The sequence below is a fragment of the Neomonachus schauinslandi genome, chromosome 2, assembly GCF_002201575.2.
Source record: "Neomonachus schauinslandi chromosome 2, ASM220157v2, whole genome shotgun sequence".
Classification (NCBI taxonomy): Eukaryota; Metazoa; Chordata; class Mammalia; order Carnivora; family Phocidae; genus Neomonachus; species Neomonachus schauinslandi.
In genome coordinates this window covers 71,207,339-71,232,954 of record NC_058404.1, presented here as the reverse complement: position 1 = coordinate 71,232,954, position 25,616 = coordinate 71,207,339, and the positions used below count along the sequence as shown (strand labels likewise).

At 34.8% G+C, this 25,616-nt stretch overlaps 1 pseudogene; it reads right to left on the bottom strand.

Annotated features, from left to right (window-relative positions):
• Window positions 1-5,458: 5,458 nt before the first annotated feature.
• LOC110588584 lies at window positions 5,459-6,080 on the bottom strand (annotated as a pseudogene).
• Between the last annotated feature and the right edge of the window lie 19,536 nt (window positions 6,081-25,616).

Sequence of the window (25,616 nt, the reverse complement as noted above, 5' to 3'; positions counted from 1 at the left end):
CCAGCAGGTCTGTCATTTGCAAGTTTTCAAGATATTTTCACCACATTATCTTCCTTCTTTCCAGTCATGTTAGTGAGCTTGAGAGTGTTCTTCCCCAGGTTGATCCTTGAGTTCACTGCAGCCCTGTCCAACACCTTGACTATAGCTTTTTGAGAGACTGTGGGCCAGAAGAACCCAGCTAATCTATGCCGATTCTGATCTACAAGAACTATGAGATAAATGTTTGTTCTATTAAGTGGTGATATGTTAAACAGTAATAGATAATTGCTATTTTGGCACGTGGAAGTAGGGTATTGCCATTAAAAAAAAAAAACTAAAACTAAAACTAAAAAAACAAAACATTATTTTATTTTTTAAAACAAAAACTAAAAATGTGGGAGTGGCTTTGGATCCAGGCAGAGGGCAGAGGCTGAAATGATTTTTGCAGAGCTTGTTAGAGAAAGCCTTGAACACAATGTTAGCAGAAATCTGGACTTCAAAGGTGTTGCCAATGAGAGCTCAAAAAGAAGTGACCAAGGTGGTATTGGAAATAGGAAGAAAGGGGAATTCTTGGTGTGTAGGGGCAGAAAGTTTAGTAACACTCTCACGTGCAGTAACCTGAAATGTAGAAAATGTGTCCAAAGTTGTAGCTAAGGACATTTCAAAGCAGAGTGTTGAAGGCACTGCCTGGTTTCTTCTTAATGTCTATTGTAAAATTTGAAAAGAAAGCTAGACACAGAGAGAAAGATTGTATAAAAAAAAGGAGCCAGAGCTTGATGGTTTTTAAAATTCTCAGTCTCTCCAACTGGCAAATATTGCAAAAATCAAGAAATGCCTTCTTAAAAAAGATCAGTTCCATGGCATTGCCAAAAAACATGGTCTGCAGATGTCTCATCTTTGGCCAAGCCCTCAGAAAGATCAGTGGCAAGTGTATCAAGGGAGTACACACTCATACAAGGGATTTGTTAAAAGGAAGCTTCAGGATTTATATCCAAGAGCTTTGTAGGTATGGTTTTGTCTCATGGAGTAAATTCCAAGGACATTCACAGGAGGTCCATAAAGTGACAATACAGAGTGAAAAGCAGTTGGACTGCCCTATGCCCACACAAACCTATCACAATAAGCAGCATGAGAAAATTACTCAGCAGAAAACACATGTTACCTTTCATGAAAAAAAAAGGCTCAGAGGAAAGAACCAAAAGCCCAAATGGAGATGTAAAGAGCCAATTAGAATTATTCCCTGGTTTGGGGACCTAATGAGGAAACCCAACATTTATTGGACAAGATTTTGGAAATGTTATGGACCAGTGATTCACGTTTGCTTTCCATTTCCCCCTATTCTTGTCCCACCATAGTGTATTGGGTATGCGAGGGGGAGTGCAGATACACTGTCTGTTTAGTTTCAAAGTCTACAGAACAAGAAGACCTGTACACAATAAGCTCTCTTAAGGGACTACACCTAAAAAGCTTCATTCACATCTGGACTTGATTTAGATAATGAGAACTGGATTTTAGACACTGCTTTAATTCATGTAGGGAGAATTGCATGTAAGGAGAATGAAAAACATCAAAGGCTAGAAAATAAACTATGGTAAGTTGCCTCTAAAATGGCTTCTAGCATTCCTTGCCTTTAAATTTCTATACAACAGATAATAAATGTTTATACCATGTAAAGTTATTACAGTTGGGGATTATTTGTTACACAGAAATAGATAACACAATATGAAATTTAAAAAAAAATTAATTTAACCTTCCCATCATTCTTTAAAGTAAAATATATATTATTGTATTACATTATGTTCCTTTTTAGACATTAAAAAAACTATATCAAGACATTTAGAGTTGACAGAATGTAACCTACTGCTATCCTGGGTGTTGAGAAAATAATCTGTAGCATACCATCCCTGTTGTCAAGAAACTCACTATCTAGTAGGTAAAAGAGATAATGTTACTGTTATCCAATAAATTCCCAAACAGAGTGTGTACAACATATGTGCATAATACTATAAGTTCAAAAAAGAGTATTTGGTTCTGTATCAGGTAGTAGGAACTATTTCATATGCTAGGTAATTATTGATATAATAATATAACTTTTAGGTCATATAACTTATTAGGTTGCAATGCCTTAAGCAAAAAGAGAGTTTATTGCCTCATACAGTTGAGTAGGAATGATCTTTGCGTTAGATCGCAGAATCCAAAGGAATGCTGAAAGAATCAGCGTCACTCTCCTTTCCTCTCCCTTTATTCAGTCTCATCAGTTCTTGGTTTCCTTTGGCTTTATTTTGCCAGCTAGCTTCCTCTGTTGGACTGCCCTATGCCCACACAAACTCACAGCTCAGATTCTCATTCTTTCAACTTAACAAGAAATGGTATGTTTCTCTGTGTCTTAGTTTCTTCATCTATAAAGTGGGGGTAATAGTGACCAGCTCATCTGGTTGTTGTGAATACTGGATGGGTTAGGCAAGTATTCAGAAGGGTGCCCGGCATAAAGTAAAACTTGCTTGGGCTACCCAGCCTATACTTCTCCCTTCAACCTGGATTCCCATATCTGATTGCCTATTGGAGATCTCCATTTAATGTCTAATAAACATCTCAAATTTAACATTTCTAAAACTGAGCTCCTGGCATGTCCTCCAAACCTGCTTTTCTCATGATATTTTTCCTAGATCAGTATATTCAATTTTTCTAGTTGTAGGCCAAAAACCATCCTTGATTACTGTCTTTCTTTCATATCCCACTTCAAATTTGTCAGAAGATCCTGTTAGTTCTATCAGCACTGTCTAGTAGAATTTTCTATATCAATGGAAAGGATCTACATGTGTGTTGTCCAATATCGTACCACAAGCTCATGAAGTTATTGAGCCCTTGAAATGTGGTTCACATAACTGAGGAACTGAATTTTTAGTTTCATTTCACTTTCAGTAGTTAAATTTCAAATGTTAAATTTGAGGGGTGCCTGGGTGGCTCAGCCAGTTAAGTGTCAGACTCTTGGTTTCGGCTCAGGTCATGATCTCAGGGTCCTAAGATCGAGCCCTTTATTGGGCCCTGTGCTCAGCAGGGAGTTTGTTTGAGATTCTCTTCCTCTCCCTCTTGCTCTGCTCCTCCCTCTCCCTGCCTCCCTCCCTCCCTCTCTCTCTCAAATAAATAAATAAATCTAAAAAAAAAAAGCGTTAAATTTGAATGACTGCATTTGGCCATATTGGGTGGCACACCTGTATGTACCTTTAAAATAAATATAGAATCTCACCACTTCTGATGAATTCTATTATTGCAATCCTAGTCTAAGGCACCTTCATTTTTTGTCTTATGTCAATACCCTCTCTGGTGGTCCCTTTTTTCTTTATTGTCGTCTTCAGGCTATTCTCACTGTAGCAGCCAAAGCAATACTTTTGAAACCTGTATTTCACCACATCAATACTTAGCTCAAAGCCCTCCAGAGTTTTCTCACATGAGCAAAAGTCCAAATTACCACAGCCCTACTGTGGCCTTGCCTCCTTGTTGCCTCTGATTTTTCTTCTACTATTCTCCCTCTTGTTCACTCTGTTTCAAGTATGCTGACTTTTGCATCAAAGGCACATTCCCAATAAGGATCTTTGTGCTTGTTTTTTCTTCTTCCTGGAATGTTCTTCCTCTGGATTTCTGTAGGGTTTTGCTCTCTTACTTCTCGCGGTTCTTTCCTCACATTCTCACTAAGGCCCTTCCTAAATTTTCAATCCTCCCCAGAGGAGGAGGAATATTTTTAAATTTTCTTCATTTTCAGTTCTCCCCTCAACACTTCCTATCACCTTCCACTAACTTATTTTTTCTTCTTAGCATGTATTAGTAACATTCTAGATATTTTACTTATTTGTTCTCTGTCTCCATTAAAATGAAAGCTTCATGAGGGTTGTGATCCCCATTTGTCCTGGGTACTGTTGTATCCTGAGCACCTGGAGCTAGGCCAGTACATAGTGGGCTTGCAATAAATATTTGTATTAATTGGGCAACTATCCTACATATGTGCAAGACTTGTTTATATGGGCTCTCTTTAGTCTTGTAAGTATTTGCTTATTATGGACATATTCATATGACTTCTATTAATTATAAGTTTTTGGGCAAAAAATTTGAATTCTGACTAAAAAGTATCTATATACCTTGTCTGAAAAAAATCATGATAACCTGACTTTAAAGATAAACTCTTGTTTGGTATTTAAATTTTCTCAAAGAGACTTCTTTGTAGATTCCTCCAATAGCAAAATCGGGTTTTTTTGGCTGATTTTTTTTTTAGACATAATTCATGTATAGAACATCACGATGAACAAATGTTATTTCCTTTTTTTCCCCTAACATACTATGTTCTATACTCTAATGTTAAACTGTTTAAAATTTAATAAAATGATGCTAAACCAACACTCCCTTTAAAAAATCTTACCTTGAAATTCCTTTCTAGGGCCCCTGGGTGGCTCAGATAGTTAAGCATCTGCCTTCGGCTCAGGTCATGATCCTGGCGACCTGGGATCGAATCCCGCATCGGGCTCCCTGCTCAGGGGAGAGCCTGCTTCTCCCCCTCCCACTCCCCCTGCTTGTGTTCCCTCTCTCACTGTCTCTGTCAAATAAATAAATAAAATCTTTTTAAAAAAGGAAAGAAAAGAAATTCCTTTCTAACACAAATATTAATACCTATATTTTCAGTTTTAAAAAAACTGAAAAAATTCTATTGAATTTTTAGTTAACATTCCTTCAAAGTAAACTCTATTATGTTATGAAAAACCTAAGTTCCAATGACTGTATTATTTTCTGAATTTGTTAAAACTATTTTTTAAATATAAGAATATATTATAATGCATTATAAAGTACTGTTATTAAGGTTTAATAAAGCTAATTAGTTTTTCTTAATATTAGATTTCACTGCTGACAATACTTGCTTGGTAATAAATAAGTTGCTATTCAAAATCCTGAAATGGTTGTAAGATAAGGGAATTCTTAAAACCCACAGCTCCCAAACTGTGTCCTGAGGCACCCTGGAAAGTCATAGTGAAGCCATGAAGATGGCATGGAATATTTTAAATTTTCCCCCCAAAATGAGAAACACTCAACATCTTTTGGCCACCATCTGAACTACTAGGTCAAGGTAGTTCACAGTTTCAATGTGAGATCATGTTACATTCCTCTCAATGATGTTGTATCTTTATGAACCTGGGTTTTCTATTTTTTTCTGTAATAAAAGTCAAATACTATTAGAAAATCAGAACAAGAATTGAGGTGGCGATGTAAATGAGATTTCAAGGATTGAGAAGTTTGTGGGACCCAACTTGGTACATATAACCTGTTAATAAGTGAGTGTAGTACTTAAGAATGAAATAAAATATTATTTTTTAATTCATATGTAGTGGTTTTGCATATGACTACTGAATTTTTGGAATTAATTAATTAATTAATTTATGACAGGAAGTAGGATTTATCAGTGGGCATGAGTAGGGAGGGGACAATCCCGAGATTCTCATGAGTTCAGAGCCCACCATTTGTCCAGGGGGCCACAATTAGGGATATATTTAACCCCACGGCCATCTGGGATGAGCCGCTTTTCAGCCACCACATCTTCAAATTAGTCAGCATTAAACTTAGCAAAGCCCCATTTCTTGGAAATGTGGATCTTCTGGTGGCCAGGGAACTGAACTTGGCCCTGCCTAGGGCCTCAATCACATGCCCCTTGTTCTGCAGCTTGGTAGGAATGAACATGATGACTTGGCGAACGTGGACCCTGGCTACTGTGCCCTGGGGCTTTCCAAAGGCACCTCGCATGCCTTACAGGACGACATCCTGTTGATATGGGTGCCGTGGAAGGGCTGGAGCTACCCTCGGATGTGAAAATCATCTTTGCCACAGCTTTTCACTATGTACGTGTTGGCACAAATAAGGGCAGCCTCCAGGGCTTCAGGGGAGAGCTGCTTATATTCATCTGACGCCATGTGGCTGCTGAGAGGGAACTCATCCACTTTTGCCTTCTTCCACCGCAGGTCAAAGATGCAGATCTTGGCATCAGGGACACCTCTGCAGAGCAAGACTTTGGGATATGGCTTGTTCTGACCATATGGTTAACACTGGGCAGGGCGGCAGCCCATGGCAACACCAAGATTTTCAGTGGTGCGCCAAAGGAAACAATTCTAAATTTTTGGAATATTACAACTTATTACGTTGTGTAGACCTAGCTACTTAATAAATAAAACTGTTACGGATTTATTTTGGCCTCAGAGCATTGTGAAAATATTACTGGTAACAGAAAATTTGAGAACAAGTGGAGTCAGATTATTTGTTCTCTATTTTTGCTTTTGCTATTTACTGAAATTCAGGGTTTTTTTTTTTTCATATTTTTTCCAGTTCTATTGAGAAATAATTGACAAACATTGCTGTAGAAATTTAAGGTGTACAGCATAATGGTTTGATTTACATATGTTGTGAAATGATTACCATAATAAGTTTAGTTAACATTCATCATCTCATATAGATACAATGAAAAGAAAAGAAAAAAAGAAACACATTTTCCTTGTGGTAAGAACTCTTAGGATCTCTCCTTTAACAATTTTCATATATCTCATACAGTAGTGTAAACTATAGTCATCATGTGATACATTACATCCACAGTACTTATTTGTCTTTTAACTGGAAGTTTGTACCTTCTGATCACCTTCCTCTACTTTTAATTCTTAGAACTCTAAGAAACATTATTTATAGAAAAATGTGATGAAGTTGTTGATGTTACAAGAAATTATTTATGCTGGGCGCCTGGGTGGCTCAGTTGGTTAAGCGACTGCTTTTCAGCTCAGGTCATGATCCTGGAGTCCCCGGATCAAGTCCCGCATCGGGCTCCCTGCTCGGCGGGGGTCTGCTTCTCCCTCTGATCCTCTTCCCTCTTGTGCTCTCTGTCTCTCATTCTCTCTCTCTCAAATAAATAAATAAAATCTTTAAAAAAAAAAAAAAAAAAAAGAAATTATTTATGGAAGTGAATTTGTGGCCATGGTTCTAATCACTTTTGATTTGTTTACCGCTAATAGAACTTGGAAACAATATTCAATTTGGATTTGTAACAAAAAATTATCAAAAATAGTGAGTTTTCAGTTTCAGGAAAACTTCAAGACATAGTTTTGAAACTCTTTGGATTTGACAAGACCCAATTGAATTCTGCCAAGGCACTCTTTTCCCTAATTTTTTAGGCTCTTGTGTATTTGTGGAGAAATTTAATCCTTATGTTACTGATTCATTTACACTTAACTCATCAAAGTATTTGGTAAATACATTTGATATCCAAAGAGCTTTATGAGAAGTTACATCTGGAAATTCTAAAGGTTTATAAATCATTCTTGAACTTCATTTCTTTAAACCAGAAAGTCACATTTTTCTAAAGCATGTAGAACTAGAACCTCACTAGAACCTTTTAATTTGGTACACTTCTGAACCAAGTAAGAGTAAACTGAGTGAAACATTTTTGAATATTCTTCTTGTAAGGTATTTCAGTGTCATGGATTTGGGTTTTCCCTAGTGGCATAATAGTTCAATAATTAAAAATCTGAGTAATAGTCAAATATTTCATGTGTGTTGTTTTTTAATGGAAATATTCCCTCTCTGAGGATAAAAAATTGCATTTTAATCATTTTTGAAAGCTCTCTTAGTGGGTAAATTTAACATAATAAGCCATATTGGCTAATTAGTTATCTGATTTTTCATTGGCAAAAACTTCAAAACCAAAAAATAGCCTGTATCATAGTATTTTAAGTGTGATAAATGTTGTGTATGACCTCAGGAATGTGTCCTAAAGCAAGCAATGGTTAGCATGTTACAAAACAAAAACTTAAAAAAATGCATTAGATCATGTCTGCAAAAGACAAGTGTTTGTTAATAACATTGTGTTATTTGGCCTAACTTTTTAATGTCCTAAACATAAGGCATTAATGAAATAAGATTACACTCTGAGCAAATATTAGATGTGAGTAATCTTACTTCTATTCAGCAATCAACTTACTAAAACAAAATGTGTAGTTCCTTTAGATACACAAAACAATGTAGTATCATCAGGACATTTATTAGGTAAACTATATGAAGTTGCCATTTTTACATTAAAAACTGGTCAAATACAGGCAATTTCACATGGCTGAACATGTATCAGGTCATAAACAAATCAGTATGGAAAGTATTGTTTCTAGAATTGCTCTACGAGGAAGATCCAATTTACATATTTTTGGAAAATCTATTCATATTATTATATTTTTTTAATCCAAATACATTCTTAATCTGGGAAATGGACTTCAAACTTTGATAGTTCTTCAAGTCTGTCAATCAATGCAGCCAGGTTCCATAGTTTTAACCCATAGCTAAATCACAGTGGAATAAAAAATAATACATTTAATTTCCTTCATGTTCTCTGTCTGCTCTGCGTCTATTGCCGTTGCTGTAAGACGCATGCTGATGGGACACTGATAGTCATGGAAGCAGAGAGAAAAGGGAATATGGTGAAGGACAGACTGGCTCATAAAACTTCACAAAGTCAGACAGTTCCCTCTGCTCACATTTTACCGGCCAAAGCAAATTACATGACAACATCTATGGAAGTGAAGAAGCACAATGCTGCCAGGTGCCCGAGGAATGAGAGAACAGAATATTGGTAAACAGTTTTAATGACTGCAATCCTGATACTTTAAATTAGAGTTCTTATATATGAAAGATCTACTTCAGAATGCAAACTTGCAGTAAGGCCTCATGTTATTCTAAATATATATATTTTTAATTTTATTTATTTTTGAGAGAGAGAGAATGACAGAGAGAGAGAATGAGAGGGGTGAGGTTCGGAGGGAGAAGCAGACTCCCTGCTGAGCAGGGACCCCGATGTGGGACTCGATCCCGGGACTCCAGGATCATGACCTGAGCTGAAGGCAGTCGCTTAACCAACTGAGCCACCCAGGCGCCCCAGGCCTCATGTTATTCTAAGTACAACTAAATTACTAAAAATTGAATGCTGGAGATATAAAAATTTATTATGCATAAAATCTAGCAAAGACAGTAAAAAGTACTGTGAAGGATGGGGAAAGAATATTTGTACCATTATCTTATTTGGATGAACTATCTTGTCTAGGCTTAAATTAGATTAACACTTACTGAAGTAAGTGAAGTAGGACTGAGTCGTATAAACCAGTTGATACGATCTGAATCAGAGATGATGATTCTTCAGGGAGCCAAATAGACTGTTGACTATGGCTTGCCGTTGTGTCTACCTCAGTCAACTGGCTAATGTTGATTCAATTGAGACAGAGGGGAAAATAATAATCAAGCTCGTTATTTGATTTTTGACTTTTGAGGGCTTATTGGATGTTTACAGAGATACATTCTCATGCACATTTGCCTTTCCCTTCTTTTTTTCTTTTCTTATCTGTCACTGTATGATCTTAGCATAGCATTCTACATAGCCAAGGCCTGGAATAACAGACACCAACACAAAATTTATCATTTTGTTTCGTAAGGAAGCAAATTGTATATGCAAGATGGTCAAACAATTCACACACTAGTAGGAGTAAATTAATTAAATATTTTTTTACATGAGACAAAATAATTTCAAGAAAAAATATAGATAATAAAAATTAAAGTTAATTTGCACAAATTGGAGTAAAGATTCAAACAAAAGACATTAACGGGTAGAACGTTAAGTTTCTTTAGGTTAACCAGTTAACCAACTTAAGTAATTTTGAAGTAACTATTAATGACATATTTAAGAATCTTATAAGCAACAATATTGTAATATTCTAGCTTTTTAAATAAATTATTTTCAAATTAATTTTATTTCTCGATTCAAGAATCTTAGATCAAACACATCTAGGTATCACTAACTGCTCCCAGTGTAGTTATAAAAGGACAAAAGGGCTAAACCCATGATAAACTCAAGGCACTGCAGGTCATTTCCTCTAGCACAGAGCTTCTCTTTGCTTGATTTAAAAGACATCTGATATTGCTATGGGGTGGAAAGTTGATTCATTAGAAAGGAATGTGAATGTCTTACTTAGAGACCTCCTTGCTGCCATGACAGATTATATTAGTCCAGCAAGCAACAGGGAAAACACAGCATTAGTGAACCTGTATGTGAGGGGTCTGGTTGGTTTTATTCATTCCGATCTGACCACCTTCAGTTTTCTTTTTAAATGTAGCTATAGTTTTCTTTTGAAAGGTAGCTACTCCGTATTCAAGGAAGAGGGAACATTATGGCAACATCACACAACATTAAGGATTCAAATACTAGGTATTAAATTTAAAATATTACAGTAAATACATTGTTAATGTAAATACAATGTCAGACATATAATATAAAAGAGCCAATGTTATTTTTCATAGAACCACTTTCTTTAATTAGCCATCATTTATTAATGGCTGGAGTTTGACATTTTGCAATAAGATTTTAATCATTTTTAAACAACATGCTATTTTCCAGGAGTGAGTCTCTGCCTACTGGATAGGTCCAGAAATATTTTTATATTCTCTATTTCCTTTTGACTTTTTTCTTGGCATCTACTTTTGTATCATCTTGTTCTCCAGATGGTAGGTCCTTGCCTATGAGGCATGGCTCAAATATTCTGCTATTAACTTTTCTAGCTCCTTCACATAATATATATCCTTATCCACGGTGTTTTATTGAGTTCACTCTCGGCTTTGTGGCTTCCATGGTATGACTATCTGGAGATATTGTTTCACTTCAAAGGCCTAAATCAATCCCATTCTCATCTGCTGCCTCCAAGATCCAATTTTCACACTCCCACCAAGCAAGAGGTCAAATCAATGATTTTACCATCTTTTTTTTCCTTTTTCTTTTCTTTTTTTTTTTTATACATTGACATTCTTTTAAATGTTTTTAATGAGCTTAAAGTGCCAACAGGATCTTGGCCAACTTTTCCACGTTTACCTGTCTACTATAATTCCGTCTATTATTCAGCAAACCTCCAAAGAGTTATTTTTTTCATATTCTGTCCTTTATGCTTTCTATACATTGCTTAATTAAATTAAGTTAAAAGTTGAATTTAGTAAGCTATTTGAAAAGAAATGATCAATCTAACTTTTGAAAATTCTTTTCTATAAGGTCTTCATCAAGCAGATAAAGATTTCATATTTCTGTGAATGTATGGTTTATTTCTTACCATAATTAGTTTTTTTTTTTACCACATTTTAAGATTAAGAAAAAATGTTTATCATTAGGAAAGATAAAAAATTAGATTTCATGCGCTTGGTTTAGTTTCTATCTTTCAATATACATTTACTCTCTTTAACATAGAGCTTTCTACTTTAAGAAAGAGTTTTGGTGTGATTTAATGTTGTCTATTAATTCCTTATGTTTAAGGCTTGATAGGAGGAGACTTAAGGACCCCAATCCACAAAATATCATAAAGCTATTTCTCTTGCACTTATACCTGGAAATATCCTGGGTTTTTTTGTACTTTTCTCAATAACCTCCAACCCCCAAATCTCTGCCCACACCATAGGCAGTGACTCTTCACAACAGAGATAAGTTTATTATTTTCACAGACTTCAGCTAAAGATATAAACCGCTGATAGTGGGAGAAACTCTTCTACTCTAGTTCTAGGGATAAATTTTATTGGAGCCAACATAAGCAATTTATTTCTAAAAGAAGTTTCATTTAAAAGATGAAATTGAGTCAAAGAAATAAATATTTATAAAATGTTATGGTTCAAACTTTCTAACAGATGAAAATATATTTTGCTTTTTTAATTTTTTTTTACCTTCCAATTTTATAGGATGGCTTTTTGTTGGTTTAATTCAATATCTTAAATAAATGTATGCTAACTTTAAACAGTAAGTCCCAAAGCTATTTGCCAGTATTATTTTCAGATTGCATTTGAACTCCCTCCATCTTTATGTTAAACCTCATTCCAATGCACAGGCAAGACAAGATTGATATAATATTTAAACAGAAACAAAGAAGGTTCTGTCCATAGTTGCAAATGATGTTGATGCAAAACCACTACCCTGGGACTGAGTGATGAGTACTACCCAGATGAAGAATCATTAAGCACCAACAAGCATCATTTCGATAGTAATCCCAGGGAACTAGAGCACTTCAGACATTCCTTAAGGGAAGATAATTGATACTAAGTCACACACAAGCAATTTACTACTAAAAGCAAATAAAATAGTTTGAGGATCTTTTATATTTCTTTCCCTTTGAAGCAGAAAATGTCCTATTCACTTAACAATAGGAGGAATTGTACTAAGAATCAAAAATGGAAGAGGAGGAGATATGGCAACATACAGGATGAGATTAGCAGTTTGGTGTCTATCTGAATGAATAACCAAGCTTAACATTGTTAAAATGTACTTGGTTGATTTTCCTACTAAAAACAACCACAAAGTCAGTTATTAACAAAAAACAGTAAGTAAAGATGGTGTTATTTAGACACAGATTACAAGACTTAGGCTTGAATAGTTAATGCCCTGACAACTTCCCACCTATTAATGGAAATTTAAAAAATTCATGATCATTTTAGACTACCACAGACTGAGTGATATGGATCAAATTGTGCACCCCAAAATTCGTATGTTGAAATCCCTAAGTCCCAATGTGATTATATTTGGAGATAAGACTCATAGGAGGTAATTAAGGTTAAATGAGGTCATCAGGGTGGGGCCCTATTTTGATAGGATTAATGTCCTTATCTGAAGAGACACAAAAGAGTTCCCTTTTCTATTCTCCACATGAAGATCTGGCAAAAAAGGAGACCATCTGCAAGCCAAGGACAAAGCTGTCACCAGCAGTCAAATTAGCTAGCACCTTGATCTTGGACCTCCCAGCCTCCAAAGATGTGCGAAATAAATTTCTGTTATTTAAGCCAGCCAGTCTATGTTATTTCATGACGTCAGCCTGAGCAGACTAAGGCATTGGAATTGGAACATTTGATGGAATGTTGAGGACAAAGGAATTTGTAAGAATTGGTAATCAAGATTATTTTTCCCTTTCTTTACTGCACAGTAATAAATTCTGTTAACTCTTGTTCTTGCTGGAAGGGTATGGACTATCATCATTGTTTCTTCAATGGTTCTAAAGATAATTCAGTGGATATGTTTTGAAAATTTCAGGTTTCAAGATAAACACAAACCTTAACATGCAAAGTTTTTCTTAATTTGCAGCCTTTAAACTTCATTCAACCTGTTTACATTCAGAAGAACAATTGCCACTGACTTATGAGTCCAAACCATCAGGGTAGAACTTGCCACCTTGCCATTTGTGTTGCCCAGTTTTATTAATATATTGGGATTGCAAGAGTAAATGAATTTACTTTACATGAAGTTGGTCATGGTCCAAGTCCGCAAATGTTCAATAGGAACTTTTATGAGGGCATAGGTCAGAAAAGAGTATCAGAAACCAATTAAATATGCCAGAATTTCTTTTTCAATTGTAGATATATTCTATTTATCATGCACTATTAGCAGTATGTTTGCCAAAGAAATAGAAAGAACAACATTGCTGACAAACGTTGTTGGGTTAAAAGTCCATTAATGAGCTTCTCTTACAAAATAGCTTCTTTCAACTTGATCGGCCATGTCTCTTCTAATGATTTAAACATGGTTCTTTAAATCTTAAAATCAAAACCAGGAGGTATAGTATAAATCACTGAAATTCAAGTTCTCTTAAGTGGCATATGAATGGTTACAAAAAATACATGATTATTCCCTCTGCATTAGAGAACCTGAGAGCTCCTTTCACTTTCCTTTTAGATTCCATTTCTTCCTTTGGCAGGTGTCCAGATAGGCAATGACATATATAAATTATCCAGTGTGGACAAAGAATTCTTCTAGGCAAGAAAGAGAGATAAAAACGAAGATGATGTCATAGACTAGAACTACGTTTTAGAAAAGGAGAAAGGGAGTGTTTTCATTTTGCTGTATCATGACCCATGCATTCTATCTTTGATATGTGAGGAACTGCACCATCTATGATCCCACATATCAGTGAGGTCTATGTACCTGGCACAGAGATGAGCACTTTACATGAATTCTTTTCTTATTTTTCACAAATTTTATTAGGTTGATAGTAATATTGCCACAATATTAAAGATAAGGAACTGAGACTCAGAACTAGTTATGTAACTTTTTCTCAGTAACACTGCTAATTAATGGTGGTGCCACAGTTAAATATCAAGTCTGTCTAGTTGAAATGCCAATGTTAATTTGCTTACTTTATATGGACTCTGTATAGAAACTGGCCTCCTCACCAATATCAGCCTACCGTTAGCAAACTTTGTTACCAGATGGGCAGGTCTTTGGGGATGGGCAAAATACACACATGGAAAATTACACTTTAAATCAAATTTTCAGAAAGTGAAAACAAATTTACCTTCTCATTTATGCTGCCATTTCCATTTCAATGATTTCTAGCATTCTTTTCCCAAGGTATTTGCAGCATCATTAGACAACTTAGATAGGGGAGCAGACCTACCAGCTTGGGTAGGTCAAGTCCTGGGTGGAACCGGTCCAGCTCTAGGTGATAAGATGCATTAAGTCTGGTGAGCACAATAGTTTCAAGCAAGTTGTCAGCAAGGGCCTGAGATAAAGTAGTTGGTTTCCCAGTAGATGGCAGCAAAAGCAAAATACGTGTAGACAGTATGGCCGAATCTGGGTGATTGGGCAGAATCAAAATCAGAGAAACTCATGGGTAAGTAGCAGATCCAAAGGCAAAAGAGCATGAGATTCAGGATGTCAGTCTCCAGGTAACTTGACTGTTATTAGTAGAGGAGGGAACGAGATCTAAGGAAAATGGGGTACTAAATATTCATCATCACAGAGACTATGTTGACCCAACATAGGCAGCAAAAAGGAATTGGGTTAGGGGACCTCCACAGTTACAAAAGTTTAACGCATAGAGGCTGATAAGCAGTGCACATGACTAGGAACAAGGGCTGAGAATAAAAGGTTAGAGCTGAATCAAGAAGCAGAATCTGGTGGTATTGGATACCAAAATGAGCCTTACATCATCACACAAAATCCGTAAGTTTCTTTCTTTAATTTTCCTCTTGATTCATCACCATTTCCTCTGACCACTCTAATCAATAGCATTTTTACATGGAGACCATAACTAAAAATTGTAGCCTTTCTTCAGTTCCTCTGTACTTGTATAACTCAATACTGTTCCTTCCACTTCTGGTCTTTCCTTTCCTTCCTTTCCTTCCTTTGAGTCCCTCTTTTACTACCCTTCTCCCTTCATAGCAGGCTCTCAGGAAATTAGTCATCTTGCATCACAACATCACTTCTTATAGCAGCAGGCATTTGGGGCTGTGGCTGGATGGCCCAGGAGGTCTCATCACCATAACTGCCAGTTGGTGAGAAAAGATAGATGCAATCCACTCTTCTCTCCTCTTAAATACCATGTCCTAATCCCAAGGCAACGGAGCAGGGTTGTATCCATTACTCAGTGATGACCCTTTTTATTAAATTGCAGGAGTCTTAGAGCATCAGAAGATGAACCATTAACCTACATTATATCTCAAAGAACAAAAATTATCTATGTGTTGAGGAAGTTCCTGGCAAGATTAAACTCTGTGTCAAATAGTAATTTGCTATTTTGGGTGTTGGGTAGAAGAGCTCAACAACAAGGAAGAAACAAAAAGATAAACATTCCTTTCTCCATTGATTCAATATTTTTCTGTTTCCATTTTAAAGATTCTGCTAACTACTTCAGAATGAGTAATCTAGGATTGAGAAATCAAACAATACTGTTCTAATCATAGTAAGGCATATGCAAAGTGTATTGTAGTGTGTAAAGCCTTACATTGCTGATGTGTACATTCACAACCATGACAGTGAATTTTATTAATGTCCATGATATTGAGGAAGACCAGGTCCTTAAATTCCACATTTTCCTTAGGATTAGTGTGTTTTTTTCAAGGGGCTCCAAATTTTCATATCACATCCCCTGCATTGATATTACATTTCAAATGTACTAACTTTGATGTTTCCAAACAATTTTTTAAATATTTAGCTATAAATATATGAGAAAACCTAAATATAATAGTTAACTCATTTTGAGAAATTAACAACAAACACGTATCAGTCAAATTCAGTCAAATTCAGTCTTTAATTTCTTTTTAACCGTTTCCTCTCTTGAAACAAAAGAGTACCTAGAACCTGGAATTCTACAATTTAATACAAAATTTTTCTTTCATTGACATGTACACAGTCTGGTTGAGGTGACTAATTTCAATTCTAATAAATATAGTAAAGTTTCTCATACAACAGGGATCAACAAACTTTTTCTGTAAAGAACCAAATAGTGAATATTTCAGCTTTGGAGGACATATGGCTTCTGTTTTAACTACTTAACTCTGCCATTGTAGCAGGAAAGCCGCCATGGACAATATGCAGAAGTTTGAATGTGCCACGTTCCAATAAATCTTTATTTACAAAATTAGGTGACAGGATGAATTTGGTCCACAGGCTGTAGTTTCTGACCTCTGCATGAGAATTTCTCTCTTACTGCTTTGACCTTAAATCATTTCCCAAAACTTCGTAGGAAGTTGTATATATAACTAGTATTATTATATGGAATAGTTGTGCATGTTTGTATTCACAACATCTTATCAAGGTTATGTAGATATTCATAGGCATCTGACCTATTTTTCTCTTCTAGTTTTATAAATAGAAATGTATGGTCTGATGGCATAGTTAAATAAGAAGGACACAAAACAAAACAAAAGTATCTATAATAACCATTTTCTCCTTCTTACTTTTCTGTATAAAACAGTCTCATAGAAGACCAATGCCATTTATGGAATTATGGAATGTTAGATGAGAAGTGATCATTTAGTGTAAGTTCCTATTTTGCAGATGAGGATACTGGCATAAATAAATTGATTGTTCAAATCAATATCGATAGGGAAAACAAGAAAAGCAAACCCAACTCCAGAGTTCAAGTCTAGCCTTCTAACCCTTTGGTATAGTGATCTTCTCACAAAATCCAATAACATTTTTAACATCTCTCATAATCACTTGTAAGTAGGAGTAGAGGAGAAGGAGCAGCCTAACATTCTGACTATTACCAAGATTCAGACAGTGGTGGTTTAATTTCTCTGCCATGCTCTGAAATTGACTCAAAATAAACTTGTATTTTCCTCACTTTGTCAATATTACCAGTTATAAGACATTATATATTTAGTGAAGTATAAACAGCATGTTTATTCCGTTTCAGCAATGGAAGCTGCACACTTCCCTTGTAAAAAGTATCCCTTTAACAATAAAATCTATAGAGGCAAGAACTAATTCATTTCTATAAATCTCTATGTGATCTCTTCAGTGTTAATAACAACCCAGCTTTGATCTGCATCTTATCTTTTAGAAAAGTGAAGGTCAATCTAGTTTCGGTTGTTGGGTGTGTGTGCGTGCGTGTGTGTGTGCACGCACGTGTGTGTGTTCCCCTGTGAGCTTACGGAAATGAGGAGAATGTGTGTGGAATGTGATCTCCACGAGGGTACCAGAAGCTGGATGTGAGGTTGCTAGGCAATTTTCCCTATTGTTTTAAACAAAGTGCACAGGGCTGGCAGCAGCTGTCAGAGTTCCTGGCTCTTAAGAATAACAGAGCTGAAAAACACAAAGAACAAAGGTCTTCCACAATAAATGGCAATAAATAACAGGAACTTTCTGTGCCAGTAAATGCAGGCACTTGGATGCTAAAGCAATTAATAGGGTTAACAAATACAAGAGGTCATTTGAATTCTATTTGTTGTCAAATACTTTTTTCCCCTGGACACTTTAATTTAAATGGTAAGACAGTCTGAAAAGAGAATGGTAGACTGCAATTTTAATAAATTATTCCTTTAAAATCACCATTTTCTTGCTTATTTTTATTTTATTCCTGCAGAATTTCACCTCAGGAGCAACAGTATAAACCTTACTCTAAATATGTTTTAAAGATTTTAAGTAGAAACAAATTCTACATTTTATGTTAAAAAAAAAACAGTTCATTCAACGAACTATCTCCTTAAGACTCTTTTTTTACCCTTTTATATAAACCACATCCATTCTTCAACCCTTTTCTCTTTATCATGGCGGTGGTTACCCAATGCTATACACATAGTGAAATTGAATAGAGCTACACACACACATACACACACATGAGATCATTTATAACGGTTGAAATCTGAATAACTTCGATAGGTTCTATTATTGTCAATTTCTTGGTTGTGACAGTATATTGTAGTTGTGTAAGAGACTGCCATTGGCAGAGGTTGTGGTGCTGAGACTTGTCTATACATAGCTTTGCAAATTCCTGTGAATCTAGAATTATTTCAAAATAAAAAGTTTTCAAAACAAAACAGGTCCTTGGTTTCTAATATTTCAAAATTAGAGATTTTTTTTTTCCTTAAACAATAAATCCTAGTCTTGTTGGTTTACTTCCTATCAGTGTGTGGATGGTTCTTTCCTTCAGTTGATTTGTATTTGAGCACCCATTTCAAAATCAATTTGAAAAGATGGAACTCAGATGTTTCTGGTCAATCAAATTTTTGACATATTACTGGGCTTAAAGGTTAGTTGTACAATGATTTTTTAAAAATCTATTAAAAAATAAATAAAATCTATTTATGGAATCTGAACTTTTGGGAAATCTAAAATCAAGTGTCATTCTGAATGGAATGATGGCTTAAGAGTTTGTATACTAAGAAACAAGTCTTTTCAAGCCAACATTCTTTGTTTTTCCAAGCAAGTGTGTGTGTATGTGAGTGTGTATTATAACTTTTCATTTTGAAATAAATACAGATTTTTTGGAAGTTGCAAAGATAGTACATAGAGGTTCCATGTATACCCTTCACTCAGCTCCTCCTCCCCTCCCCCACAATGATTACATCTTGTATAACTATAGTCAAAATCAAAACCAGGAATTCATATTGATACAGTGTTTGTGTAGAATTCTATGTTACTTTAACACACATATATGTAGATTCTTCTAACCACTACCTCAATCAAGATTAAGACCTATTCCATCATCACAAAGAAGTACTGGTGTTGACATTTTATCAATTTACATGGAGTGTAGAAATTTCACCTCCTCTCAAGGCCCTTAGTTTTCCATTACTCATAATGTAATTATCTTAAATATTCCTTTACAGATATTGATATCCATATCAGATAATGTTACATTTTATACTCTGTCAAATATAGTTCAAAATACTCAAGATGAGAAGGAAAACGTATTTATATTCACTTTTTTTCATTATTCTCTCTTCCTTCTTGATGTTTTAAAATGCTTTCCTTATTGTTTTTCTGTTTAAAGAATTACCTTTTTCCCTTTCTTTTAAGGGAGGTCTACCAGTGATAAACTCTCTTAGTTTTCCTTCTTCTGAGAATGTCTAATTTCCCCTTCACTCCTGAAGGATATTTTTGCTGGATATAAGATTCAGGGCTGATAATTCTTTTCCATCAGCATTTGAAAAATGTTGTGTGACTTCTTTCTTGCCTCCATGGTTTTCTGATGAAAAATATATTGTCATTTGAATTGTTTTTCTTTTTTTCTTACAGTCAAGGTATAATTTCTCTTTTGCTGTTTTCAAATTTATTTCTTTTTCTTTACTTTTCAAAGTTTCCTTTACTTTCCAAAAGTTTTTTTTTTATTTGATGTGCCTGCCTATTATTTCAAAGAGTATCTGTATTTACTTTTGAAATATTTCCCATGGTATACAAGCATAAAGCAAGAAAAGTCATTAAAACTTCCAAATTCAAAAAGCATATAGTATGTTACAAAACTCAGATTTTACCCATTTTTTCCCCTATTTCTTATATTCTTAACTCTCGGCTTCCCAGATTTGCACACAGCTCTTAACCAATTAGGTTTTGTTGGTATTATTGTTGTTGTTGTTTTTACTGATTCATCACCTACATATATCACCCAGTGCTCATCATAATTGTTCCAGTTAGTTTTTAGGCATTTAGAGATTGAAGATGAAAGGTTAAATACTAAACTGTCACTTCTTTGTTACTAGCCACACTAATACATAATAAGCCTTCTCATATTCCCATTAAACACTTATTTTATTTCATTACTTCAAAGCAATCAGCTTGTCTCAGAAATTTTATTTCTTTTTTTTGTGCTCAATGTCTTTCTACCACAATTAAGACAGACAGTTAACCCCACATCATGTTTATAGGCAGGAGTGGAGGTTTTTTTTTTTTTTTTTTTAAGTCTTACTTCCTCCTCCCAGGAATTAAATAGAACATATAGGGTCCTGAATCTGAGATTGTTTTCCTACAATGTGAAGAACTGCAGTGTAAATCAGAATAGGCAAACTTGGTTTTCAAGTCTTTTTGAATTACTCATATTTGAATGTTTGAAGGATAATCTGAAAAGGTGTGAGTAAACTATATTGTTTGAAAAGAAAGTACAAGTTTTATGTAGTAAACAAAACATTTTTCTTCTTGCAGAAAAGCCTTACTATAAACTTAGTCTAAGTCTTAAGCTAGCCGATGTTAAAAAGTCCATGTTTAAAACAATAAATGGCCAGCCCATACCTAATTAGTCTGTAGGTAATATTATAAGTACAGCAGTGTTATAAGAGTACTTCCACTGGGGCGCCTGGGTAGCTCAGTTGGTTAAGCGACTGCCTTCGGCTCAGGTCATGATCCTGGAGTCCCGGGATCGAGTCCCACATCGGGCTCCCTGCTCAGCTTGGAGTCTACTTCTCCCTCTGGCCCTCCTCCCTCTCATGCTCTCTCTCTCTCATTCTCTCTCTCGCAAATAAATAAAATCTTAAAAAAAAAATTAAAAAAAAAGAGTACTTCCACTGATGATAAAGAACATTCTGGAGTCTGTCAACAAAAGACAATTTCAAGACAGGTAAACATAATTTCCATATATGCCATTAGAATTTTACATAATGTCTGTGTGCACTACATGCTCTTCCAGGAATAATAGAGTGTGTCTACTCCTCATATTAAAATATTTATCTAAGTGTTAAAATAAAATTTTGAAGACCTTTCTGGGAATTTTATGGTTTAGGCAATTGAGTTCTGAGGAAGCACTCTGTCCTAGTTTTAAGGAACTTATTTTCTTTTAAGACTAATGACTGAAATTAAACACTTCCCTTCATAATTTGTAAGATGTTTATTATGTACCTACAGTTTGTCACACTTTGGGGATACATAAATAAACAAAATGAGTCTTGTCAAGCTATGGTAGCATGAGGTAAGGCTCCTAACCCGTGGGAGTTGTGGATATTAAGATAGTCAGGAAAAAACTTCCCAGAAAAATGATGGTATTTCTACTAGGTCTTAAAAATATGGTGAGATTGAGAGACTTGGGGGTGAGAGTAATTTTTTTTTAATATTTTATTTCAGAGTAATAAATTACAATCTTATTTTTCTATATTTTCCACCACATTTGGCTCAAGGTGAGAAGAGAGAGAAAAACACAATGAGAGGTAAAGGCTATGTGCCAGGCATTGTTTTAGATATGTTATAAACAACAAATCATTTATTCTTCAAAATTAACTTGTAAGTTATATTACATTATTATCATACTCATTTATAAGATGAGGAAATAGAAAGACCAAGATGTTCTAAAAACCAATGGGCAATTTTTAAATTCATATAGCTGAATTTAGAGCCTTCATTTTTTTTTTTTTTACTATGTCTCTTTGGCATAAGGATTATTTTTTAAGATATTATTCATTTATTTGAGAGAGAGTGAGAGAGGTCACACAGGGAGAGGAAGACTCACCACTGAGGGGGGGCCCAATGTGGGGTTTGACCCCAGGACACTGTGATCATGACCTGAGCCGAAGGCAGACACTTAATCAACTGAGCCACCTAGGCGTCCCAGTTAGCTACCACAATATATAGTTGGAAGTGAATACAAGTATTGGAACTAGACAGAACAGCTATCAAACCTTATCTTTACCATTTACCTGTTGTAGAATCTTGGCAACTGACTCAACCTTTTAATGCCCTTATCTTTAAAATGGGAGTAATACTATCATCTTGAAAATTTTGTGAAGATTAAAGATAGGTTAATCAAAACTTTCAACACTCCCTAAAAAGTCAATAAATAGTAGTTGTTTTATAATGTTATAAAGTTTTCTTTCTAAATATATAAAATTACATTTTATTTGAGCATTTTTCTCCTTCTAAATGTGACCAATACTTTTTTTTAAAGATACCGATACATACTTTATCTCTCCAATGGAACTTAATGCATTTTTTTCCCCTCTCTCTCTCCCTCTCCCCTCTCTATCTCCAACTTCATCTCTATCCCCAGGAGCCTTATGTTTGACATTTGTATGTCTTACTTTATCAACATCTCTCCAATAGAGACCCTCTACTCTTGCCATCTTAAATGACCTGAAACATGTTGTGCTCATTCATCACTTTATAGCTTTGTTCCTTTTGTTTTCTCTGTCTGGAATGTATCTATCCAGTGTCTTCTCTACTTATTCAAATATTCAAACCAGAAGATTTAGTTGAAATCCTGGCCATTCAACAAAGATGCCCTATTTATTCTGTTTGACAATATAACTCAGTATCCTCTTATAGAGTGCAACAGAAGTTCTCTTAAGCCCCATAACAAGGGATAATTGCATTTCCTCAGAGTACCTGGTTTACTTTTGGCTTATTTATCCTGCCAATCATATAATAAATTTTTTGTGTCTATGTTTACCTGGTTCTTAGGAACTCAGCCCAAATCTGTGGTCCATTTTAGCAGCTTTAAAATACTTGAAAGCATGCTAATTACTACTGTAAGTTGATACATGGATTAATTAACTAATTTTGCCACCCTATTTCTCCTTCTTCCTATTGTATATATTTATATCTTAATTATTGCATGTATTATATTCTAAAGGTGCAATAAAATTTTATCTCACAGAAGGTAATCCTACAAAAGGAAACCCCTATAGAAATCACTGAAAAATAGAAAAAATAATATAAAACAAATTTAAATTATCTGTAAATAACCAATAACGATCCAAAATAACCACTTGAAATATTTGGATCTAGTCACATTATATTTTCTGTGAATTTTATGGTTTTGATTATTTTAACAGGCTTGAAATGTGCCAAAATATAATTTTATATTACATTTTAAAAATTAATATTATGTGAGTATTTTCATGTCATTAAACATTATTTGAAAACATGATACTTAGTGGTTTTATAATGAATGTATCATCATTTAATTAAAGTATTTTCATATGGCTGAATAGTTATGCTGTGTTCAGCAGTAGACACATTACTACCATGACAAATAGCATTGTGTTAAATATCTTCATTGTTAAATCTTTAGGTTCACATTCTTCATGTAAATTAATGGAAGTGAAAGTCTTAATTCATTAGTTGTGCATATTTCAAAAAGGATTAATACTTGTCAAATTTCTCTTCACACAGTTTCTTTATTAATTTGATATTTGTGGGCATTGTAATTCATTGTATATTTATACTATATGTGTTTCTATAAATCAACATCTTTGGAAGAAGATGTATGAGTAAATACATGAATTAATATATGAACGGATATATTTCCAATCCAAATTTATCTCTCCTCTGAAACGTGTATGAATGATTTATGTTACATTATTTCACAGCTTTTTGTTTTGTGTTCTTTTTTTATCTTCTTTTAGCACTGATATCATTTTTGTCTCTTGAAATCATTAGAAAGACTTTCTTGAAGAAGTAACTACGTATGTAATTTCTTCCAAATCTCTGTTTTTATCATATTTGTAGGAATATAGTTACAAGCCATTGTACACTTGTTGGCTGACAATTAGACTTCACACAGTTCACACACACACACACACACAAACACAACAAAACAAAAACAAAAAAGAACACAAACCTTTATCAGGAAGTAGTATTTATTGTAGTGAGAATGCAAATAACCACAGACTCTCTTGTCCTGTCATCAACAGTAACATCATGACAGCTAAAAATAATCTCCCCTTACACTGCCCTCATCCAAGAATGTTAGACTGTGACAACATCACATTAAATTCCTTCCTAAATTCTGTTCATAACCTCTCATGTGTCACACTTCAGGACATTGAATCCTTAGAGTTTCTAAACAACGTGACAATGAGATCATTCAGTTGTCAGATCTCTAAACTCTGGGGGGCACGGATGTGTATTCTTGAAAGCATTTACTCAACCAAGAGAAATGCATAGAACACACAAGAATGATTGAAGAGTCAAACAGCAAGACTACTTTGAGGAGAATGAACCTGAAATGGGTCATACCAAGCCAACAGTACTCATAGGGTTACTTTGGGGTAAAGTGAACAGCTCATTAGACATGATCACACTGAGTGCCCAGATTATGATCTCTAAATAGTTCTTTTCCACTCATAGGAACTAAGACTTCTTGGAAAAAAAAAAATTTTTTTTTTTTTTCAGATTGGGAGCAGAAAATATGTAAGATAGATCTGAACCAGCTTCACATACCAGAGAACAAAGAAGCTTTCAGAGCTAGTATGGTCATATCTAAAGTAAGCAGGAGCCAACTGGAAGAGGATTCCACTAGACAAAGAAAGAGGATATTTGGTGCATCAGGAATGAAAATTGTGATAGATGGAAACAGATCAAAACAAGTTAAGATGCAGCTTCCTCCAGTTTCCTAAACATGTTACCATACGTCTATCCAAACTCCTTTTTCTAAAAGTAACTTTTCTTGTGTCATTTCCTCAACTATCCTATCTGTTTTTGATGTTTTGTGCATGTTCATTCACAATTTGGAGGACCTGAATAATCAGTAAAGAGAACCACATGTAAAAAAAAAGAGAGAAACACATGTGTTTAACCTCCCATATTTGATCATATGAAGTTTGGGTCTCAGACCTATTCTTTACATATTTTTAAGAAAACACACAGACACACATACATGCACACACGCACGTGCATGCACACACACACACACACACAGGATCTGCTCTGGCAGACCAAAATAATGTTGAAAGTTGGTTTGCTTTCTTTGCATGAAGATGAGCCCCCTTTCCTCCTGCCATCTTGTTCCAATTTCATTTTTCTGGTGCAGTTATTTTAATTTCTAATTTGAATAGAAAGAATAAAAAGAATTTGACTACTTTCCAAGAAATAGTTTCCCGAGTGATTTATTAGAAGTAAATTATAGCCAATCAATCTGGCAATTTGGATAAAATAAGTATATTTGTTAAAAAATATAATGCAGCAAAACCAACAAAAAAAGAAATTGAAAATTTAATTAGTTCAGTATCTTTGATATCTATCAAAACTGTAAAGGTGTAAAGGTGTTGGGGCGCGTGGGTGACTCAGTCTGTTAAGCGTCTGCCTTTGGCTCAGGTCACGATCCCAGGGTCCTGGCTCTCTGCTCAGCTGGAAGCCTGTTTCTGCCTGCTGCTCTGCCTGCTTGTGCAAGCACTCTCTCTATCTCTGTCAAATAAAGAAACAAAATCTTAAAAAAAAAACACAAAAAAAACTGTAAAAGTGTTAATGGAATACCTTCCTATTAAGAAACTACCAGATTCCGCTGGCTTAAATGATGAATTTCACTTAATATGTAAGAAAGAAATAGCCCCATTTTGCACTACATCTTTAGAGAATAGAACAAAAGGGAATGTGCACTGAAACTTTTTAGGAGGCCAGTTATATAACTTTGACGTACAAAGTT